At 39.8% G+C, this 21,384-nt stretch overlaps 1 protein-coding gene across 2 annotated transcripts in view; it reads right to left on the minus strand.

Moving 5' to 3' along the window:
* LOC150076877 (protein phosphatase 1 regulatory subunit 21) overlaps nucleotides 1-21,384 on the minus strand; it is a 371,714-nt gene that overhangs the window by 60,009 nt on the left and 290,321 nt on the right. The gene's annotated exons all lie outside the window — the stretch shown is intronic.

A 21,384-nucleotide genomic window follows, 5' to 3' on the forward strand; every position in this document is an offset into this window, starting at 1 on the left:
ATAGTGACTGGAGGGAGTCCGAGTAGTGTGTATGCGGGGAGCATTGTCGAGGCCACGTTATGTCCAGGATCTGGGTATATTCTTACCATGTGTATGCAATATCCAAAAATTTCATTACTTCATACAGCATTTCCCACCCACTTTTTCTTACTATTGAATACACCATGTATTGTCAAACTAATAGAGCAAGCTTATCTGCGAAAAGATCTAAACCTCCCAAGCACTTCCAAATTAATTTCACAAATATACGTGGTCTCAATTCTAATCTCAATGATGTCCATTTCCACTTGCAGTCTGCCAAACCCCATGTACTTTTTCTGACAGAATCTCAGTTATCGGTTGATTCAACTACTGCTCATCTCAGATGCCCAAATTATTCGCTATATGATTCTTTTTGCCTCAAAGGTGGTACTTGTGCATATGTCCGTTCTGATATTCCCTGTCAGAGATTTAGCAATTTGGAATCTCCTCTCTTTGATCTTCTCTGGCTTAAAATCTCTACCTCATTGTGTCAAATTCATCTGTTGTCTCTACTATTCTCCCAACTCCAATAATCACTTGGAGCTCTTTGACTTCCTCTCTTTGCAACTTGACGTTCTCCAGTCCAACTTTCCTAACAGTGAGGTAATATTCCTTGGTGATTTTAATGTTCACAACTCCAGCTGGCTTCTGTTTTCTAGTCACACTGACTGAGCTGGTTGAGATGCTGAGGCTTTTGCAATTACTAATGATTTTTCACAGATTGTTCATTTACCTACAAGAATACTGGACAATCCTAATCATACAGCCAATATGCTTGATCCTTTTCTCACAAACAACCCTTCTAAGTACATGGTCGAAGTGAGAGGTCCTTTAGGTACTTCAGATCACAACTTGGTGATTGTCTCTTCTCCAATGGAACCTTTATCTCATGGCTATTCCCAACCTCATGTTGTTTGGCATTACAAGAATGCAAAATAGGATGAGCTGCGAGATTTCTTTTCTTCTTTTCCTGGGTCAGATTTCTGTTTCAAAACTTCTGTCAACATTTGCTCAGATCGTGTCAGTGAAATTATTCTTGCAGGAATGGAATCCTTTATCCCACACTCCACTTTAAATTCTCGTCCTTTATCTAAACTTTGGTTTTCCAATAAATGTGCTAAGGCTGTTCATGAGAAGAATGTTGCATATCATAATTGGCATGTTTCTAATTCTTCAGTTTCATTTTCTGCCTACACCAAAGCTCGCAACAATTGTAAAGCAGTTATTAACCAGTCCAAACTAGAGTTTGAACAGGCTAAGAGTAGAAAACTTGTTTCTTGCCCTAATGGTAGCCGAGCATTCTGGTCTCTTGCAAAAGCTATTGGCTGCAACTTTTGCCCATCTCCGCTCCCACCTCTGTCCAAACTAGATGGTTCTGTTGCCACTTCAGCCAAGGATAAAGCTGACCTGCTAGCATCCCATTTTTCTTTCAACTCATGCATTAACGATCTTGGAAAAACACCTCCCACTATTCCCAACATGCTCCATTCAATGCCTCCTGTGGTCTTCTGTCAAAAGGATGTCAGAAGGATTTTGATGAATCTTGATGCTATGAAAGCTCCAGGTCCCGATGGTATTTCTCCACTTGTTCTCAAAACCTGTGCTCCCGAACTTACTCCTATTCTTTGCCGCCTTTTTTCACTTTCTTATTCCAAAGGTGTTTTTCCTTCTGCTTGGAAATTTGCTCATATCCAGCCAGTTCCAAAAAAAGGGTGACAAATCCCTCCCATCCAATTATCGTCCCATTGCAATTACTTCTACTCTTTCTAAAGTAATGGAGAAATCAATTAACCGCCAACTCTTAAACTACCTAGAAACCTTTAGTGTGATCAACGATCGCCAGTATGGATTCCGTCAGTGTCGATCCACTGGTGATATTCTTGCTTTTGTTACCCATTTATGGACTAATTCAATGGAAAGGTTCGGTGAAACACAAGTAGTTGCTCTTGACATCTCAAAGGCTTTCGATCGTGTTTGGCATAAAGGTCTTCTAAACAAGCTTCCATCTTATGGTTTGACAACTGTTTTTTAGTAATTGGTTATCCAGTTTTCTCTCTGATCGCTCACTGAAGGTGATGGTAGATGGCTCTCTGTCTTCTAACTTCCCCAGTAATGCCGGTGTCCCCCAAGGTTCAGTTCTTTCCCCCACTCTTTTCCTCTTGTATATTAATGACCTTCTTCCATTGACTGGAAATCCTATCCATAGTTTTGCCGATGATAGCACATTGCATTCCACTTTCCATTTTGAGAAACCTTGTCCTGCTCAATCAGCTTCAACTTCTCGAAAATCTGCTACCAATTCCTTAAATGCCGATCTTCAGGTAATTCTCCAGTGGGGCAAAGACAACTTAGTTGATTTCAACCCTTCTAAAACTCAGTCTTGTCTTATATCTCGCAAAAAGGATTCTTCTGCTCCTATGCTTATCTTTAGTGACACTCCGATTTCTAGGCAAAATGATATATCTCTTTTGGGGATTACCCTGACTTCTAATCTCTCTTGGCACAAGCACATTACAAATATTGCTTCTTCTGCATCTAAAAAACTTGGTTTTCTCTTTTGCTCTCAGCGTTACTTTTCTTCCAAACAGCTGCTCACTCTGTATAAATCGCAAATCTGCACTGCCATGGAATATTGTTCCCACATCTGGGGTGGTGCCCCCAAAACCTCTCTCAGGCTTCTTGATTCCATTCAGAAGAGGGCAGTTAGGTTAATTAATGACTCATCTCTAACAGAGTTTCTCCACTCACTTTCTCATAGACATACTGTTTCTGCTGGCGTGCCTCTTCTACAGATACTTCCATGGGCACTGTTCTTCTGAATTAGCTTCCATAATTCCTGCTCTCTCTTTCAAAACACTCCGAACTTGTGCTGCCACCAGCCAACATTCATTTACTGTCCAACTTCAAACTCACAGAACCAACTTTTCATCTTCCTCGTTTATTCATTCAACGGCTGTTTTCTGGAACAACCTTCCTTCATACGTATTTCCTGAAAATTACAGTCTACAGAAGTTTAAGTCCAATGTCAAACAAATATCTTCTTTTGTCTTCTCAACCTCCAACCCAAGCACGGTACTAAGTACTATAGGTTCTAACACCTCTCGTGTTTGGGGTTTACATAAAAAAAAAAAAAAAAACAATGTTAACAACTGTACAAAAAAAAAGCCCAGATATTAGCTGGAATTTTTTTAATATGGGCTAAAAAGTATAAAAACTGTACTGATGATGCCTGGAAATCTACAATACAGTCTGAAGAAACCAAACTTTGCCTATACTCTAATGATGACAGGCATTGAGTTTACTGGAAAAGCAATGAAGCACTTCAACCAAACTGTGTGCAAGGTGCCACAAAAGATGGTGGTGGGTCAGTGATGCTTTCAGGATGAAAGCATCACTGAGGCTGCAGTGAAACCTCTACAAGCAACCACCTCCTCAATGAGACTACCTTTAAAAAAGACCAATATTTCTTAGAATGGTTTTAAGTAAGTGTCCTGTGTACTAAAACTGTATTCTCTTAGATGACTCTCTGACCCAACCATAACCATTAATCCTGTTGTCTACTGGCTGTATATAGATTTCTAGGTAATTTGTAATTCTCGAAGACGACCATTGTCTAACATCAGATTAACAGTCACGCTCTTACCTGACCGTGATTGTTAATCCTGTTGTTTGGCAGACAGTGTTTTTCATAGATTTCTATGAATCTGGAGTTTCTGAAGTAACTATATAAATATTCCAACTATATCATATCATATATAAATATCGCAACTATTGTAACTATATCATCTTTATAAAAGACTAAATATATGTGGAACCGAAGGTAGTCATCTTTGAGAAGTTTCACTGTATTATGAAGAGGGTCCCCTACTTTAAACAATAACCATGATGAATTAGGATGTCTATACAAATATTCTGGATGATCAGGCTATGCCTTTTGCAGGCATATGAGGGCCACTCATGATTTCGATACTCCAGAATGACAACTGTCGTATTCACAGAGCCTCTAATGATTTTAAACTGGCATGAGGAAGCAAGGGTTATGGTAAAGTTGTTGTTAGTATTGGATTTAATGACACAAAGGATACTAAGGCCAAATTGTGTCTGGGGTGGATGGAATCTATCCAGTTATATTAAAGGAGGCAGCAAAGGAAGTAAGCAAACCCTTAGCCATAATTATGAGAGCTTCCTTGGACTCAGGGGAGGTACCCATGGACTGGAAATGTGCAAATATGAACACAATCCACAAAAGAGGATCAAAGGGGGGAAGACAGGTAATTACAGACATGTTAGTTTAACTTCTGTTCCAGGGAAATTAATGGAGGCACTGGTTAAAGAACCATTGCATGATCATCTAGACAAGATTCAGTTATAGCTTGGACACAGCATAGATTTTTTAAGGAGAAGTCTTGTCTGACAAATTTGATTGGATACTCTGATGTAGTCACAAAGGAACTGGATGCAAAGAATAATTTTGATATCATATATCTGGATCTTGGAAAGGCTTTTGATACTGTTGCACATGGAAGACTGCTGCGCAAACTGCAGCAGTGTGGCACTGGAGGCAAATTGCTGCTATGGATAAAGGGATGGTTGAGTGGGAGAAGACAGAGAGTGGTAATCAATGGACACTGCTCTTCGTGGACTAATGTTATTAGTGGAGTACCCCAGGGGTAAGTGTTGGGTCCATCGTTGTTTTCTGTATTCATTAATGATATTGATGATGGTATATCAGGCTTAATGTCCAAGTTTGCAGACAATATGAAGGTCAGTAGAGTTGTTAATGATTGCTAATGGTTAATAATGTAGTTAATGGTTGTTGATCCTGTTGCAACAGCAGTTGTATGCTGCTGCAACAGGATCTAGAAAAGTTGAGCAGATGGGCTGAAAGGTGGCAACTGAAGTTTAACATTGACAAATGTAAAGAACTGCATATGGGTAGCAGTAACCCAAGAGTAACGTATCAATTGAGTGGTACTAGACTGAGGGTAGTGAAGAATGAAAATGATCTGGAAGTAATTGTGCAGTCAGATATGAAGTTTTCTGAGCAGTGCAGACAGTCTGCAAGAGTAAATCATGGTGTCTTGTCAATAATATACAGGAATTTTTCTAGAAGGGATAAGGAGGTGATTATTCCTGGGTATAAGGAAATGGTCAGGCTACACCTTGAGTACTGTATTTTAAGAAGGATGTAGAGCTGTTGGAACAAGTACAGAGAAGGGCAACAAGATTAGTGACTGGAACAAAGGGTTGCTCTTATGAAGAAAGGCTTAAGTTTTGCAAATTACAGTGTCTGGAGACTAGACACCTGTGAGGTGATCTGATTGAAGTGTATAATGTATAAAGCCTTGAATGGTTTGAGCATTGCTCAATACTGATGGGATTCTTCCTCTTGCTCAGAATAATCGTCTGAGAGCGCATAAATTCAAATTGAGGAAAGACAGTTGTAGGATAGATGTGTGGAAGTTTGCCTTTAGCCAGCGGATAGTTGATTGCTGGAACAAACTTCCATCTGTCGTAGAAGTTGAAAGCTTAAACAGATTCAAGGCAGAGCTAGACAAATATTTGGAGCGAGTGGATGGGTGAAACGGGAAGGGGGTGCATGTTTTTTTTTTTTTTTTTTTTTTTTGGCTGATGCTATATAAGCCTGCTTTCTTGCATCATGTGCCCTTGCTAATGTTCATCATTAATTCACAAGAAGTGTATAGTTAGAGATGTTAAATTATATGCTTCTGTAAAAGCCAATATATTTTAGATACAATAAAAGTCCTTCAATATTTTCTTCATTTCCTAAGAAATGAGATAAATCAGGTGATATATTCAATGTGGAGAGTGACTGAAAAGTGTTTGACCAGATGGTTGCATGTAAGGGACAATCAACCAGAAAATGACGGACCATAAGTTGCATCTGACAGGATGAGCACTGTGGTGGGTTTTCTCCCAATAATAGGAAGAGATGAGTATGATGAGTGAATCCAATTCTGAGGCTTGCCCGTACCACTTCCTCTTGTCTGTTTCATCGGAAGCCAGAGAGTTACAGCTTTGGATCTTCTTTTATCTGGTAAAGTTTATTGTTGGTGTCACTTTTCCAGATCTGTAACCATTTATCATAGCATGCTTTGCGTATGACAGGCTTATAGTGAGAGTGAGGAACCTGAGAATGTTGTGAGAGAGCAGGTTGAGGATGTTTAGCGACAAAGTCAGCACTTTCGTTTCCCAGAATGGCCAGAGAAAAACTGATTGACTGGTTGGACATATTGCAGGAGAATAGCTGGGAATGAATCTGTTTCAATGTAGGATGAGAAGAGGAGAAATTCTTCCTTATGGCAGAGACAGCACTGAGGGAGTCTGGGTAAATTATGGCAGATGAGATGGAAAGCTCAATAATCTTACTAAGTTAATGGCATATAATTCAGCTGTGAAGACGCTGCAAGCTAGTGGTAGTGTGACTGAAATAGTCTGTTTGTTTGTTTGTTATTTGGTTTTTAGGAGCATTAGCAACTAAGGCCATATTGCTCCGGGATATGCGGTGGTCATTCCCTGACCTTTCCACATCTCCCATATTTGGTGGTGACGGGCTCAAACCCCGGTCTAATCAAGAAGCATGTGCTATGCACTGCTGCTCCTTCCCACCTGGCTACGGAGGCACACTGAAATAGTAAATAAAGGAAAAACTGATCTGTACTGTCATACTGACAGTCCTACCATACTGTCAGTTTTGGAACCATCTGTATAAATTTTACATTAATGATTCATAGTAGCATGAGCTAAATGTAACTGTCTGATATTGCAGGGAGGTATAATATTTTTCTCCCACCAGAGAAAGTGTATATCTTGAGAGACAGACATATGTCCAAGGTGGAACAGGTGCACTTGTCTTGAAAAATTTCATTTAAACTGACATTACAGCTCTGAACATGCTCTTTGATCCTGAGTGAGGCAGGTCTATTTTTATTTGGCTTGCTCTCATAGAAGGCTTCCCACCAAGTAATGTAAAAATACTCCCAACTTGGATGCAATGGTAGACTCGGGATCTTAGCAGCGTAGTGGAGCAGTAGTGTTTTTCTACATAGGTGTAATGGGGGATCATGCGCTTCAATATAAAGACTAATTCGGAGAAGTCCTGAAAGCTCCCAGAGCAGTCCTCAATTATTGTTTATTTGTAGTTCAGGTTCAGGATGGAGAGCTCGTTTCTTGAAAAAGTGAGTGACAGTGCATTTCTTTTCTGATAGTCTGTAACCGTTCCGAGAAGAGTAGGATTCTATTTTGGTTATGGCAATTTGGAGCTGCCATTCGATGGTATTCGTACTTTGAGTTTGACAGGAAATGATAAAGTCATCTGCATACATATAAGTTTGAACAGTTTTTGGGATATCTTGTGTCATGCTGCTAACTGTTTGACTAAGTATTGATCCCTGTGGGACTCCCTCTTCCTGAATGTGAGATGTAGAGAGTACATTTTTATATCAGACCTGAAAAGAACGCAATTGCAAAAAAAATTTGAATTATTTCCAGCAAATGGCCCAAGATGGTAAAGGTCCATAATAATACCATGATGCCATGTAGTATCAAATGCCTTTTAAAGATCTAAATTGACCATGATGTTGTTTCATGACAAAGGCATTGCAGGTATGAGATTCGGCTTTGATAAGCATGCCTAGCATTGATCTATTCTTCTGAAAGCCATACTGTTGTTCTGGAAAGAGATTCTCTGACTCCAGGATGTAAGTGAGCCTAGTATGAACCATCCTTTCAAAAATTTTTCCCATGCAGCTCAAGAGATATTGGCCTGCAATTTTCAAAACAGGAAGGATCTTTTATGGTTTTGGTAAGGCTATAATGAACGAATGATGCCAGGAAGAAGGAAAGGCATTTTCAGAGAAGACCAGATTATAAAAAATTAATAGGGGTCTCAAGTCTTCTTCAAGTAAATGCTTTAGCATAACATAATGAACACCATCTGGACCTGCTGCACTACTGGAAGATCTATTTAATGATTCTTGAAGTTCTATTAATGCAAAGGGTTGGTTGTATGGGAATGAGCAGTGCATGAAGAAGTTGATTTTATACTGTTCTGCACTTGCTTTGATGTTCTGGAAGGTGGACACATAAGAGGCAGAAGCAGAGATTTTAGCAAATGATTCTGCTAGTGCATTGGCAATTTCTTCAGCTGTAGATAGGTGGTCTTTTCCTTTCCAATGAAGTATTGGAGAGGGCAGTCAAACGAATTTTCCATTTAGCACCTATATTCTGATCCAGATGACCCGTGTATCCATATCTTTGGTGATGGTTAAGGCAAAAGCAATCCATGAATCCCGTTTCACTTTCAGCCTAACTTGTCTAGCTTTTACTTTGAGTCTTTTATAAGCAATTAGGTTACTAGTGGTGGGATACTTGTGGAAATTATTCCAAGCACAGCTTTTTCCCTGTTTGGCAATTAAACAATCTGTATTCCACCAGTGATTTCTGTGTTTGCGATATGGCATGGATTTTGGAATGGAGGCATTAGCTGCAGTCAGAATATGATTGGTTACGTAAGTATTTACATCATCAATATGTTGCCTTTGAACATAAAATCTGTCTAAGAGTATTTTGGCAGAAGAATAGTCCCCCCCCCCCATTTTGCCTTTTTAAACTGCCAATTGGATTGTTGAACAGGATGTGGAATTACCCATTTGTAGTGATTCCACCTGCCAACAGGATTTGCTTCTACAAATTGACAAGTCTATTGTAGAAGCAAATCCTGTTGGTAGGTGGATGTACATAGATCCAGAACTTAATAAATTAAGATCATTATTATTCATGAATTCCTCTATCAATTTATCTCTTCTATCCATTGTAGCAGACCACCACAATGGATAGTGTCCATTAAAGTCACCAAAAAGACAAATTGGAGTTGGGAAATCAGGTTGTCACGTTCTGACTGTGGAAGTGGTAGAGATGATGAAATATAGACGTAAACAATGGTAACTGAAATACCAACTGCAATATGAGCTGCCACAGCTCCTAGAGTGGTTCTCAATTGGATCGGCCTGGATGGAATATCAGAGTTAACAAAAATAGCTACTCCACCATGGGCAGGAGAGTTTGAACTCCTATCTTGTCTGTATATCACATAATTTGAGAATTTTGGTGAAACTTGGAGTGACAAGAATGTTTCCTGTAGGCATACACCCATGGGATTGAAATGAACTAGTAAATTCCTTAAGTCATCAGAATGACTGCTTAGTCTTCTGCAGTTCCATTGTATGATGTTATGCATTATTTAGATTTAGCACGGGGTGATTCATCTGACTGTTTTTTGTGTGTGGAACATTTTTTTTGGTCTTTTTTTTGGGAATGTTGGGCATCCAATATCCATGCTGTCATTTGCATGGAGTTCTAGAATGGGCTCTTCAGTATTTAACAGTCCATCTACATCCATACTGTTGGGGAGAGTTCCCATTTTATTTATTTATTTATTTATTTTATTTTTTTTTTTTGAGTCAGATTTTCATTGTTCTTTTTCAACTGAAACCGATAGAGTATGAATAGGGATGCGGGATGCTCACTGGAGTATTTGTGGTTTCACTAGTATTTTTTGGAGGAGTATCTTTTTTAGAGGTTAAAAGTGTAGATTTAAGCCAATTTGCTAGAGAGAGGTGTTAGGCGGAACTGATACATCTTTTTGAGCTGCAATAGAAACAAATTTTCTATTTTGTATTTTTGAATTTCCTTTCCTGTTATCCATAGCTCACAAGTTTTGGAAAAGGCTGAATGGCTTCCTTTGCAGTTTGGTTGTTGTTGTTATGGAGGCTTAATGGCACATAAGCTGCTAAGGCCATAATGTGCCTAGTCACTTATTATAGGTGCCTCCGTAGCCAGGTGGGAAGGAGCAGCAGTGCGTAGCACACACTTCTTGCTTAGACCGGGGTTCGAGCCCGTCACCACCAAATACGGAGGATGCAGAAAGGTCAAGGAATGACCACCGCATATCCCGGAGCAATATGGCCTTAGTTGCTAATGCTCCTAAAAAAACAAACAAACAAACAACAACAAACAGTCACTTATTATATTAAAAGATGAGTTTTCCATAAAGTCAGAAGAAAATCTGAAATCAGAAATAATTAAAAAGCCCAGTTTGCCTGAGGAACTCAAAAAATTCAGAAATATTTGCCTTATCACCAATGAGATTTTCAAGAGTTATTGGTTTATGAAGATTAACCAGTGTGATCAAGGATGAAGTTCTGTCTTGTTTATAGTAGGAGCAGCCAATAAGAATATGTTTTACAGTCAAATTGTTAGAACAATGTGTACACTGTGGTGGATCATCTCCTGTGAGTAAATGAAGTTGGGTCAGATGGATATGACCTATCCTTGCCCTTGAAAGGACTACTTCTTCTGGTCTCGATGTACGGACACTGGAGCACCAAATTTTCGGTTCATGTTTAAACTGAAAGAGTTTATTATTAGTCTGAGAGTACCAGAGGCAAAACTTTGTATCTTGACAGCATATTTCAGTAACAGTGTTTTCCTGCGTAAAGTTAGTGAGGGCTCGTGATCAATGTAGAGACTATGTGCTGGCAACGTTCTGAATGCACCAATTGCAATTCTAATAGCACTGTGTTGAATGGGATTAAGCCAGCATAATGCGCTCTTTCTGGTAGAATCATAGATGGGAGCACCATAATCGAGGCAGGTTCTGATTAATGCCCTGTATAACTGAAGAAGGGAGGTACGATCTGCACCCCACATTTGGGCAGATAAAGCTCTCAGTATGTTTAATTTTTTTAGACGGAAGTCCATATATTTTTAATATGATCTAGGAAATTTAACTTCTTGTCAAGGGTTAATCCTAGAAATTGGATGTTGCTGGTGACCGGGATGGAGACATTAGAAATTTGAAGTTCAGGATCTGGATGAAGTTTGTGTTGTCTACAAAAATGAATAGCAATTGTTTTCTGCTGCGAGAGCCAATAGCTTGTGGCTCGCCCTTTGTTGAATTTTATTAAGTGATATCTGAAGCTGTCTTTCAATAGATCTCATGTTTTGAGAATGACAGGAGATGGAAAGGTCATCTGCATAAAGGTAAGTCTCAACTGTATTTGGAAGCTGCTTAGTGATAGAATCTATTCTCAGAGCAAAAAGAGTGGCACTCAGTACTGATCCCTGTGGAACACCTTCTTCCTGGATGAAAGTTGCGGAAAGGGCATGTTGGTATCGAACTTGAAATGATCTAGTATGTAAAAAGTTCTGAACAAATATAGGAAGGTTGCCTCGTAGTCCGAGAAGGTAAAGATCACTAAGTATACCATACCACCAGGTGGTATCAAAAGCCTTCTCTATGTCAATTAGCATTAGCATTAGTAGAGGCATATGATGCAAGAAAGCAAGCTTATTCAGCATCAGCCAAAAAAAAAAAAAAAACCCTCTCCCATTTCACCCCTCCGTTCGTTCGAAATACCTGTCCAGTTGAGCTTTAAATTTGTTTAGGCTATCAACTTCAACAACAAGTGATGGAAGTCGGTTCCACCAACCAACCACCCGCTGGCCAAAGGCAAATTTCCGCACATCTATCCGACATCCGTCGTTCCTCAATTTGAATTTATGCCCTCTGAGGTGATTATTCTGAGAAAGATGAAGAATCCCATTGGCATTGAGCATGCTCAAACCATTCAAAGCCTTATACACCTCTATCAGATCACCTCGCCGGTGCCTAGTCTCCAGACTCTGTAATTTGCAAAACTTAAGCCTTTCTTCGTAAGAGCAACCCTTTGTTCCATTTACTAATCTTGTTGCCCTTCTCTGTACCCGTTCCAGCAGGTCTACATCTTTCTTGAAATGAGGCCTCCAGACCTGTATACAGTACTCAAGATGTGGCCTAACCATTGCCTTATACAAGGGAATAATCACCTCCTTATCCCTGCTAGAAAAATTCCTGTATATCATTGACAAGACACCATGAGCTACTCTTGCAGCTCGTCTGCACTGCTCAGAGAACTTCATATCTGCCTGCACAATTACCCCCAGGTCCTTTTCATTCTCCACCACTGTCAGTGTAGTACCGCAGAGTTGATACATTGCTCTGGGGTTACTGTTACCCATATGTAGTACTTTACATTTGTCAATGTTAAACTTCATTTGCCACCTCTCAGCCCATCTGTTCAACCTTTCCAGATCCTGTTGCAGCAGCATAGCGACAGTAGTGTCCTTAACGACCCTGCCAACCTTTGTATCATCTGCAAACTTAGACATTAAACTTGATATCCCATCATCAATATCATTCATAAACACCGAAAACAACAATGGACCCAACACTGAACCTTGAGGAACTCCACTAATAACATTAGTCCACGTTGAGCAGTGTCCATTGATTACCACTCTCTGTCTTCTGCCACTCAACCATCCCCTTATCCATAGCAGCAATTTGCCTCCAATGCCACACTGCTCCAATTTGTGCAGCAGTCTTCCATGTGCAACAGTATCAAAAGCCTTTCTAAGATCCAAATATATAATATCAAAGTTATTCCCTGCATCCAGTTCTTTTGTGACTACATCATAGTATCCAATCAAATTGGTCAGGCAAGACCTGCCCTTAACAAAACCATGCTGCGTCTGAGCTATAACTGAATTCTTGTCTAGATGATCCTGCAGTGCTTCTTTAACCAGTGCCTCCATTAATTTACCTGGAACAGAAGTTAAACTAACAGGTCTATAATTACTTGTGTCAGCCTTTGATCCTCCTTTGTGAATTGGGGTCACATTTGCACATCTCCAGTCTATGGGTACCTCCCCTGAGTCCAAAGAAGCTCTCATAATTATGGCTAGGGGTTTGCATACTTCCTTTGCTGCCTCCTTTAATATAACTGGATAGATCCCATCCACCCCAGGTGCCTTTTTTATGTTTATCCTCAACAATCTCTCCTCCACTTTCCTCTCAGTTATTACAAAATCATCCAGCTCACTGCCAATGTTTACTTTATCTACATCATTCTCCTTCCTGAATAACTCCTCATGCGTGAATGTAGATGCAAAATACTCGTTTAGATTTTTAGCCACCTGAGCAGGATCCTCAACTGTTGAACCATCAATATCCAGTGGACCAATCTGATTCATCCCTTTCCTTCTCGAGTTCAAGTATGTAAAGAACTCCTTTCTGTTTTTCTTTGCATCCTTTGCCAAGGATTTTTCGTAGTCTGCCTTTGCCTGCCTAATCTCCTTTGTGACTTGGTTACAGACCAACTTATATCTATCATAGGCTTCCATGTCACCCATTAATTTGTATGTATCCCATGCATTTTTCTTCTCTGCCACATGTCTCATTAGTCCATCTGACAACCATTTAGGCCTAAACCTTGAACAATATTTCTTAGTTGGTATGTAAAGCCTGGTAGCCACCAAGATTAGTTCCTTGAATGCTTCCCATTTTGAGTTTGCTGTTGGTAACATCATCAGTTGGTCCCACTGTATAGAATTTAAATACTGTCTCAGACCATCATAGTCGCCTTTACGAAAACAAAAACCCTTCCCTTTACCTCTGATGGTAGTTACCTCCTTGAGTAAATCCCACTTCAACACACTGTGATCACTGCCACCTAGTGGTTCATTTATCTGCAGGTTCTTAATGCATGAAGAATCACTACTGATAATCAGATCAAGAGTATTGCTCCCTCTTGTTGCCTCACGAACATGCTGATGTAGAAAACAATCATCCAATAAATCCACAAAAGCCTTGCTAGTGTGCGAGTGACCAACCCACAAATTCCAGTCAATATCTGGGAAATTAAAATCCCCCATTATAAGACTCTCTGATTTACTGGCCCACTCTATTTCCCTGTACAATATATTATTATACTCATCAGAGTCATTAGGCCTATAGCACACTCCTACTCTCAATTTTGATTTCCCTATGCTTATGTCACACCAAACCGACTCGACACTGCCCTGTCCATCGATGTCAACTGGCTTCACTTCCTTTGACTTTATGTGTTTCTTAATTAATAGCATAACCCCTCCTCCCCTCCTGTCCTGTCTATCCTTTCTATATACATTGTATTCCCCAAATTCCAGTTCCGCATTACTTATATCTGTGTGACACCACGTCTCTGATATCCCAACAATATCTGCCTTTGATGTTTTGAGCAATACCTCAAATTCATCCAATTTATTTACCAAACTCCTAGCATTGGTGTACACGCAGGTATACATGCACCTGTTTCTATTCTTAGCTACCCTTACACAACCCATGTGTTTACTTGTAACGCAATGACTACCAGCAGTCTCTGAAATATCCTGCATCTTGTTTTTCAGACTTCTGCTCATTCGAATAGAAGCAGTGCAAGAATCACTTCCACCTCTGCCAGTGGCTACTGTTAATCTATTAGTCCTTGTATCCCCCCCAACTAGCAGTTTTCCGACCCACCTAACACTGCCTCGACAGCATCAGCAAAAATTCTTGCACCCTTTCTATTTAAGTGTATCCCATCCCTGTAGAAGCAATCTCTCCTGTTAACAAGTACAGTCCAGGCTGAAAAAAATTCTACCCCTTGAGCCTTGCACAATCCCTTCAGGGCCGAATTGATCGACAAGGCTCTCATCATATACTCCCTCCTATCGTGTCTGGGCAGAATTGCAGACACTTTCAAGTTCAACCCTAATTCACGGCTTTTTTTCAACAGTGACCTGTACTTGCTAAGTAATTCCGCCGGTCTCCTACTCTTAATATCATTAGTGATTAATATCATTAATATCCTTAATTGAAACCATTAAGGATGGCAAACTCAGCCTTGACCATAAGGTCAAAGCATGACCTGTTTTTACAAAAGCCATATCGACTATGGCTCATTAGCCATAGTCGATATGGCTAATGTTCTGATTCAATGATCCAGACGAGTCTTCTGTGGATAATTTTCTCAAGAATTTTTCTGAGGCAGCTTGAGATATGGGTCTATAGCTATTGGGGTTGGATGGATTTTTTCCAGGCTTCAGGAATGCCAAAATTGTAGAGCGATGCCAAGAAGCTGGAAAAACATTTTCTAAAAATATGCGATTGTAAAAGACCAGGAGGAGGTGCAAAGCTTTGTCATCAAGGTGTTGTAGAATGACATAATAAATCCCATCTGGCCCGGCAGCACCACTGCGGGCGGTTTTAATGGCATGTAACAGTTCAGAATATTTCAGAGGTTTGTTATATGGATAAAGGCAGGCAGTTTGAAAATTAATAGCATGCTTTTCTTTAGTATTTTTAATTTGTTGGAATGAGGTAGTATAGGCTGATGTTGCTGAGATTTCTGCAAAAGTATTGCCTAAAGCATTAGCTATATCTACAGGATTAAAGAGATCTTTCCCATTCCAGAAGATTGGAGAAGGTATGGTAGGAAACTTACCAGACAGCTGTCTAATTTTTTTCCATATTATTTTGGGATCAGCATTTCTGTGAAAACTGGATGCAAAACGGGTCCAGGATTCTTTCTTTGCTTGCTTTTGTACGAAGCGTGCTTTTGCCCTTAATTTCTTATAATTAATGAAATTGACTGTGCTCGGACATTGCCGAAATGAATTCCAGGCTTTATTTTTTGCTCTCTTTGCTGTGGTGCATTTGTCATTCCACCAGTAATTATAATGCTTTCGGCACAGTGGATTTGATAGTGGTATTGTGTCTTTAGCCACATTTAGAAGATGCAACGTGATGTAATCTGTCACATTATCAATATGCTGGAGGCAGATTTTTTCCTCATCAAGGTCAATTGATGACTGAAATTTTGCCCAGTCTGCTTGGACAAATTTCCACTTTCTGCAGGGTTGAGTTGAAGGAGTCTTTGCTTTCAGAAAGTTGCATACTATTGGGAAGTGGTCACTGCCCATGGGATCATTTTTTCACCAGTACTAGTCCCAACCACATACCACTATGGTTGGGACTAGTACTGGTGAAAAAATTGAGAGATCTATTGCTGAGGTGTATCCTGCTGGGAGCTGTACGTGTGTCGGTGCATCAGTATTGAGTACAGTGAGATTTAGTGCCTTTAAAAAGCTTTCAATTAGGCTACCCCATCTATCTAATTTAGGAGAGCCCCATAAGGGGGTGGTGCCTGTTAAGGTCCCCTAACATACAGAGAGGTGGAGGTATCTGTATAAAGAGGTCTACAAGGTCTTTTAAAGAGTAAGTGCAGTTTGGCAGTAGGTAAATTGAGACAAGTGTTATTGCACTATGGAGAATTATACAAACAGCAACAGCTTCTATTTCAGTTTGGAGTGGGATATGTTTAGTTGAGTGGGATCTTCGAGTTTACTAGGATTGCTACACCACCATGGGCAGCATTATCTGTATTTCGATCTCTTCGATAAAGGCAATAGTTCTTTATCGAAGGAGAAATTTGTGAGGTTAGGTAAGTTTCCTGTAGACAGAAGGCAACTGGAGAATATTGGTTAATTAGGTATTGAATATCATCAGTGTTGCAATGAAAACCTCTGCAATTCCATTGTAAGATACTGTGGTTCATTTAGGTTTAGTTGAGGATGATTCATCTGACTGTTTTTTTGTTTGAGGAGCATTTTTTCCGGTCTTTTTTTTGGGAAGCTGGGGCTTCCAGTATCCATAGTGTCATTTGCATGAAGTTCTAGTATGGGTTTTTCATGATCTGAACGTACATCTACTTCCATACTAGATTTGGTGGATGATTCAGGTTTCTTGTTGTCTTTAGTAGTTTTTAATTTTTCTTTGTCATGTGGGACTGTCCGAGTATCAGGTGGGATGCTGATTGGAGTGTTGGTCGATTCACTGGTTTTAGTTTGATGTGTGTCTTTTCCTGAGTTTGATAATGTATTCTTAACCCAATTAGCCAGAGATGTGCTGGGAGGTACTGATACATCTGTTTGTACTGCTGTTGAATTAAAGCTTTGAGTGTGAGATGCATATGAAGGACTGGGCGTGGTCAACAATCTGTATGCGTGCCTCGGGGTATGTGACTTTGTGCTCAATTTTATATATTTGAATTTTCTTCCCTGTTTTCCACATTTCACAAGATTTTGAAAAGGCTGGGTGACTTTCTTTGCGGTTGGGGCAAATGGGACTTGATGCTGAACAGTCTCTTCTGTATGTTCCTTGGAACCATAAATAGGACAAATAGCTTCTCCTCTGCATGCTTGTTGGGAATGTCCATATTTTTGGCATTTAAAACAATGAATGGGATTAGGGGATATAAGCCCAAATTTGGCAGTTTAAATAGCCAGCTTTTACTGAGGATGGCAAATCCGGGGTACTGAAAGTTAAAATGATTGATCTAGATGCGTTTGGCACTGATTACTTTTTGATTACTCAGTTCTTGAACTAATTCCTCTTCAGATATTGTAAGTAGATCACATTCGGTTATAATGCCTTTCGAGGAATTTAAGGTATTGTGTGGAGTAATAGATACTGGCAGGCCACCGAATGTCGTTGTTTTGAGCAGCCACTCAGAATATTTGGAGTTTGCTGTTTCAATAAGTAGGTCTCCGGATTGCAGTCATTTAACCATTTTTGGTGTTCCAGCAATGGAATCCAAAAATCTTTGGATGATGAATGGTGACAATTTTCCGACAGGCTGGTTGGAGAGAGTGTGTATCTCCAACCAGCCTGTATAGGGGCGAAAGACTAATCGAACCATCTAGTAGCTGGTTCCCTCCGAAGTTTCCCCTCAGGATAGCTGGCGCTCGAGGGAATCAGTCTCATCCGGTAAAGGGAATGATTAGAGGTCTTGGGGCCGAAATGACCTCAACCCATTCTCAAACTTTAAATGGGTGAGAAGTCCGGCTTGCTTGACTCGAAGCCCGGATGAAAGGATGTGAGTGCCCAGTGGGCCACTTTTGGTAAGCAGAACTGGCGCTGTGGAATGAACCGCACTGCACTTCTCTTTGGAGCCTTTTTGGTTGCCTTAATTCATCATCACTGGGTTTATCTAACCTTGAGTTTGAAGGCGCTAGAGCTGGATAGTCATTTTTATCCATCGTTACTCCTTTTAGCCCTGGAAGATAACTTTTCCCCCCAGGTTACCGGCCCAGCCACGGGGAGGCAGGAGCAGTGCCGCTCAGAGGCCAAGCAGTTGAAGTGTTAGTTGATTAGTAGAACTAGAAATATAGGAAAAAGAAAGGTGTGTTTCCTTTCTGTGTTTTAACTTGTGGCTTTCGAGTATAGAACTAGTTTTAAAGAAAGACTGTTGATAGAAATGTAGGAACTTAAAAGGAAATAACTTCATCACTTTACAAGAGCGCTCTATATATCACAAGAATATCGCTTGGCCTCGAAATACGTTTGGTACATGGGGCCTTGCAGTTTGGACAAACAGGGGTTTTGACTGAGCAATCCACTTGAGTGTGCTCTTTAGATCTGCAGATGGGATATATGGCTTCACCTCAACACACCTGCTGGGAATGACCATATTTCTGCATTTAAAGCAACAAACGGGATTCGGAATATATGGTCTAATCCGAAAATTCAAATAGCCAGCTTTAATTGAAGATGGTAAGTCTGGAGTACTGAATGTTAAGATGATGGTTCTTGTTGGAGTTAGATTTCCATCTTTTTTACTCATGATTCTTTACACATTTATTACCTTTTGACTACTAAGTTCTTGGAATAGTTCTTCTTCAGAGACTGTAATTAGGTCCCACTCACTGATCACACCTTTTGATGAATTTAAGGTTCTGTGAGGAGTAACTGATACTGTCAGCGCCCCAAATGATGTTGTGTTTAACAGACACTCAGAATGTTTTGAGGTGTTTATTTCAATCAGGAGGTCTCCGGATTGTAGTCGCTTCATCATATTTGGTGACCCTGCAATAGATTCTAAACATTTTTGTATTAAGAATGGTGATAACTTGCCTACAGGTTGGACAGATAGAGAAATTCGTCCAACCTGTAGGCAAGTTGGAACCACCAGGTTCGTACCACCAGGAAATTCGGAATATCATTAGGACACTTTGTTTCCCTTCAGAGCCCTTTCGGTTAAATAGAGTCATGGTCAATGTCAGAAATTTCTTGTCTTGAGCTCAAAGGCTCTAAAGGTGGATAACTATTTATATCCATGATAGCTCCTTTTGACTGTGGGGTTTATCTTTACCACTCAGGTTACCGGCCCCGCCACAGGGAAGCAGGAGCAGTGCCGCTTTGTGGCCAAGCGTAGAGGTTAGTACAGTTAGTAAGACAAATTAAATTAAAGAAAAGGGTACTTTCCTTCTTCTGGACTCTCTTCTTAGTGCTTTTAAGAAATTGAGCTACTTAATGGAAAATTTTAATAAGTAAGGGAGAAAACAAAGGAGAACCTAATCACTTACAGAAAAACGCTCTTCAATCGCACAAGGATCGTTTGGCCACAGAAACGCTTGACACCTGAGGCCGGTTATGATAGGGTATTTAAAGTGGCCAGCCAAGTCGCCAGATTTAAATCCTATAGAGAATGAATGGGACTATTTTGAATGGAAGGTGAAAACTCAATAACAGCATCTGTGAAAAAACTGAATGAATTATGGGCTCAACTGTTTTAAGAATGGCCTGATAATTGATATAAACTATTTAAGGGGTTTAGGTGAATCAATTAAAATTCATAAAGCGATTCATGCTAAAGAAGGGTTATATGATATTAATTCAAAAGTTACATGGGTAAATTAAACTTGTACTTCCAGTGGTCATAGAAATATGTGCAAAAATATTCCACCAATACTACATATTGCCCTCAAATTGTGAACCTCATCCATGCTCTCACAATTGAGTAATGGATGGGTTGACAAGAAACTGATAATGTGACACTGTTAATGGCCCCCAACTGCCAGAAGGCTTTGGATAACAAAATGTGCATGCCTTCACTGCAACAAAAATAATGCACCTATGAATCTCCTTATAATCTTCCCACTCTTCCAGTGTGGGAAGAAAAGAGATGCACGAGCCAAGCATTGCTCATCACAATCAGCAGTCTCACATTTCATGGCAAAATGAATATTGCTATACCCTATTCTGATCAGATGGGTGTGGAGGATGCCAAGAGAAAGTCTGCTGTATAAATGCATTGTGACAATGAGGTTTGGAGGAGGTGGAGTTATTGTGTAGGACATTTGGTGATTCTCCAGGAAAACATGAATGCAGACAGCTACATATTTTGGACAGTTCTATGCTTCCTACCAATGTGGCCATTCTTTGGTATTGATTAATGTTTGTTTCAACAAGTTAATGCCATGCCACACCACTGCTGTTCAAGAATGGTTCAGTTCGTGGACACGAATGTACAAAAATTGAAATGGCCAGTGCAGAGTCCCAATTTGAACCCTGCGGAGCACCCATGTGGCCAACTTCTCCTGAAACTGGAATGTTGGCTGAGCCATCCCATATTTGTAGCTCAAATGATCATTGTTCTGTAGGAGGAACCTGCTGTAATCTATCATTCACTGGTGAAAAGGCTGTCCAGGAAGGTGGAATGTGTCACAGTGGCACAAGAGGGCTGACATGCATTTGAAGGGTGTAGCATATCAGTGTGTGTGCCTGCATATTTTTTGGGGGGTAGTATATGTTTTATACATTGTGCAGTGATGGTTGGATGGAAAAATTAAATGTGTGCCCTTTGCATTATACAGGAGGAGTAAAAAGACCATTTTGAGGACCCTTACTTTTGTTTAACCAAGACCATCAGCTTTTCATCTAACATTAATAAGATGCAATAAACCAACCAGACTTCTGCAATACAGCAAGTAGCCCACTGTGATGACATTCTATTTCCATATTCTCTTGAAACATGGACTTGAGAAAAAAGATGTCGGACACTTCATTTGTCCATCTTGAGAAGATGAAGAAATGAAGTTTCCAACAAGGATATAGAATATGTATCAGCCCAAGAAAAGTCAAACTCATTCGATTTCTTTCAAGTGGAACTAAATGATCTCATTTGAGACTTAAATCTAAGATCAAGCTAAACTCTTAAACAACACAAAAGTTGGGGTCCAAAACATTTTAAGCTTATAAAAATTAACATTTTGCTAAATGGTTTGTTAATAAATACTGTTTTTGATTTTTGTTTTTACTACTAAAACAAAACTGTTAATTAATGGCCCCCAACAAAATCAAGGCCAGCAAAATCAAGGTCACACTTGCTCAGAGATACAAAATAAGTGTGGATTACATATTTTATTATGGGGTTTGAAAAAAAAATAGGTTAAATTCATTGGCCACTGTAATAAGATACTGTGAAGAATGTAATGCTGTAAATTGTTTCAGCAATGAAATTGCACATCTGTTTCTCAAATGCAATCTTTGCAACCATAGAATATCATTCATTATGCTTGCAATGTGAATGATATTGTAGCTTTCCAGAGCACGAGCTGCAGGAAAGTTTCCATAAGCATCAAATTCACAAGCTTCCCCCCCAC

This window comes from Mastigoproctus giganteus, chromosome 12 (genome assembly GCF_048544385.1).
Source record: "Mastigoproctus giganteus isolate SK-2022 chromosome 12, ASM4854438v1, whole genome shotgun sequence".
Taxonomy (NCBI): domain Eukaryota; kingdom Metazoa; phylum Arthropoda; class Arachnida; order Uropygi; family Thelyphonidae; genus Mastigoproctus; species Mastigoproctus giganteus.